This window comes from Microchirus variegatus (genome assembly GCF_963457635.1).
Source record: "Microchirus variegatus genome assembly, chromosome: 8".
Lineage (NCBI taxonomy): Eukaryota > Metazoa > Chordata > Actinopteri > Pleuronectiformes > Soleidae > Microchirus > Microchirus variegatus.
Window position 1 is genome coordinate 31,571,511 of NC_139809.1, and position 3,974 is coordinate 31,575,484.

Consider the following 3,974-nt stretch of genomic DNA (forward strand, 5'->3'; position numbering starts at 1 on the left):
AGATTAGAATTCTCCTTAGTGTACGCAGATATTCAAAATTGTGTGTAAAATATATCAATAATAATAATAATATATAGCGTGAAACTCATATTTCGATTTATCATATATTTCGGAGCTGATCACTGAATATGTCACTTCTGGGTACTGGCCAATCACAACACACTCTGTCTTCTGGGGGTGAGATTTATGTCTGAAATATCGCGGCTGAGGAACAGCGTCAGAAAAGAGGATTTCTATCGGCTCGTTTACAGCAACTCGGAGGTTTTTGAGCATAAAAACAAGTTAATGTATGTAAGTAGACCTCCATAACTAACATATATGTGCAACAGGACCACTCTATGTGACCTTTAAGACTGCGTTCCGGCCATTGTTTCAATGTTATTCAGCTGCAACAACAACAACAACAACAACAACAACAACAACAACAACAACAACAACAACAACAGTCAACATACGTATGTAAATTCCTATGCTATAAAAACACCTTGAACGCACCTGTGTTACGTGCAGCTGCAGCAAGCGAGTGACATGTGTGGATCAATAACATGAGGAGCGATCGATTGAAAGCACGGCAGAAAGGCAACAAAGGTAGGACAATATCAGTTACCTGGAAACACTTCGTCTTCAATTTCACCAACGACGAGCAAAAGGAACACAGTATTGAGGACACTCTTTATAATGTGTCCAATAATATCCCACCACGTCCCGCAGACATCAGGAGATAGCGGTAGTTGTGTTAATTAAAAAATTATGGCAGAAGCCATGTCAAATTTTGGACCAAATTTTATTTTTTTTTAAATGGTCACATTTTGGAGCCATAGTATAGTATGACATACTACATAGTATAGTATGACGTTTTTGTCAAGTTTTGGAGCATAAAAACGTTTTTCAAAAAAATGGTCAGAATTTGGACGACATAGTATAGTATGTCGTTTTTGTCCAATTTTGGACCAAATTTTTTTTATCCACAAATGGTCACATTTTGGAGCCATAGTATAGTATGACGTACTACATAGTATAGTATGACGTTTTTGTCAAGTTTTGGACCAAAAAAACGTTTTTCAAAAAAATAGTCAGAATTTGGACGACATAGTATAGTATGTCGTTTTTGTCCAATTTTGGACAAAAAATTTTTTATCCAAAAATTGTCACATTTTGGAGACATAGTATAGTATGATGTACTACATAGTATAGTATGACGTTTTTGTCAAGTTTTGGAGCATAAAAACGTTTTTCAAAAAAATGGTCAGAATTTGGACGACATAGTATAGTATGTCGTTTTTGTCCAATTTTGGACCAATTTTTTTTCTCCACAAATGGTCACATTTTGGAGCCATAGTATAGTATGACGTACTACATAGTATAGTATGACGTTTTTGTCAAGTTTTGGACCAAAAAAACGTTTTTCAAAAAAATGGTAAGAATTTGGACGACATAGTATAGTATGTCGTTTTTGTCCAATTTTGGACAAAACAATTTTTATCCAAAAATTGTCACATTTTGGACCACATAGTATAGTATGACGTACTACATGGTATAGTATGACGTTTTTGTCAAGTTTTGGACCAAAAAAACGTTTTTCAAAAAAATGGTCAGAATTTGGACGACATAGTATAGTATGTCGTTTTTGTCCAATTTTGGACCAAATTTTTTTTATCCACAAATGGTCACATTTTGGAGCCATAGTATAGTATGACGTACTACATAGTATAGTATGACGTTTTTGTCAAGTTTTGGACCAAAAAACGTTTTTCAAAAAAATGGTCAGAATTTGGACGACATAGTATAGTATGTCGTTTTTGTCCAATTTTGGACCAAATTATTTTTTCTCCAAAAATTGTCACATTTTGGAGACATAGTATAGTATGACGTACTACATAGTATAGTATGACGTTTTTGTCAAGTTTTGGAGCATAAAAACGTTTTTCAAAAAAATGGTCAGATTTTGGACGACATAGTATAGTATGTCGTTTTTGTCCAATTTTGAACCAAATTTTTTTTCTCTACAAATGGTCACATTTTGGAGCCAAAGTATAGTATGACGTACTACATAGTATAGTATGACGTTTTTGTCAAGTTTTGGAGCATAAAAACGTTTTTCAAAAAAATGGTCAGATTTTGGACGACATAGTATAGTATGTCGTTTTTGTCCAATTTTGAACCAAATTTTTTTTCTCTACAAATGGTCACATTTTGGAGCCATAGTATAGTATGACGTACTACATAGTATAGTATGACGTTTTTGTCAAGTTTTGGAGCATAAAAACGTTTTTCAAAAAAATGGTCAGATTTTGGACGACATAGTATAGTATGTCGTTTTTGTCCAATTTTGAACCAAATTTTTTTTCTCTACAAATGGTCACATTTTGGAGCCATAGTATAGTATGACGTACTACATAGTATAGTATGACGTTTTTGTCAAGTTTTGGAGCATAAAAACGTTTTTCAAAAAAATGGTCAGAATTTGGACGACATAGTATAGTATGTCGTTTTTGTCCAATTTTGGACCAAATTTTTTTTCTCCACAAATGGTCACATTTTGGAGCCATAGTATAGTATGACGTACTACATAGTAAAGTATGACGTTTTTGTCAAGTTTTGGACCAAAAAAAGTTTTTCAAAAAAATTATCAGAATTTGGACGACATAGTATAGTATGTCGTTTTTGTCCAATTTTGGACCAAATTTTTTTTCTCCACAAATGGTCACATTTTGGAGCCATAGTATAGTATGACGTACTACATAGTATAGTATGACGTTTTTGTCAAGTTTTGGACCAAAAAAACGTTTTTCAAAAAAATGGTCAGAATTTGGACGACATAGTATAGTATGTCGTTTTTGTCCAATTTTGGACCAAATTTTTTTTCTCCACAAATGGTCACATTTTGGAGCCATAGTATAGTATGACGTACTACATAGTATAGTATGACGTTTTTGTCAAGTTTTGGAGCATAAAAACGTTTTTCAAAAAAATGGTCAGATTTTTGGACGACATAGTATAGTATGTCGTTTTTGTCCAATTTTGGACCAAATTTTTTTTCTCCACAAATGGTCACAATTTGGAGCCATAGTATAGTATGACGTACTACATAGTATAGTATGACGTTTTTGTCAAGTTTTGGACCAAAAAACGTTTTTCAAAAAAATGATCAGAATTTGGACGACATAGTATAGTATGTCGTTTTTGTCCAATTTTGGACCAAATTTTTTTTCTCCACAAATGGTCACATTTTGGAGCCATAGTATAGTATGACGTACTACATAGTATAGTATGACGTTTTTGTCAAGTTTTGGACCAAAAAAACGTTTTTCAAAAAAATGGTCAGAATTTGGACGACATAGTATAGTATGTCGTTTTTGTCCAATTTTGGACAAAACAATTTTTATCCAAAAATTGTCACATTTTGGACCACATAGTATAGTATGACGTACTACATGGTATAGTATGACGTTTTTGTCAAGTTTTGGACCAAAAAAACGTTTTTCAAAAAAATGGTCAGATTTTGGACGACATAGTATAGTATGTCGTTTTTGTCAAATTTTGGACCAAATTTTTTTTCTCCAAAAATTGTCACATTTTGGAGACATAGTATAGTATGACGTACTACATAGTATAGTATGACGTTTTTGTCAAGTTTTGGAGCATAAAAACGTTTTTCAAAAAAATGGTCAGATTTTGGACGACATAGTATAGTATGTCGTTTTTGTCCAATTTTGAACCAAATTTTTTTTCTCCACAAATGGTCACATTTTGGAGCCATAGTATAGTATGACGTACTACATAGTATAGTATGACGTTTTTGTCAAGTTTTGGAGCATAAAAACGTTTTTCAAAAAAATGGTCAGAATTTGGACGACATAGTATAGTATGTCGTTTTTGTCCAATTTTGGACCAAATTTTTTTTCTCCACAAATGGTCACATTTTGAAGACATAGTATAGTATGACGTACTACATAGTATAGTATGACGTTTTT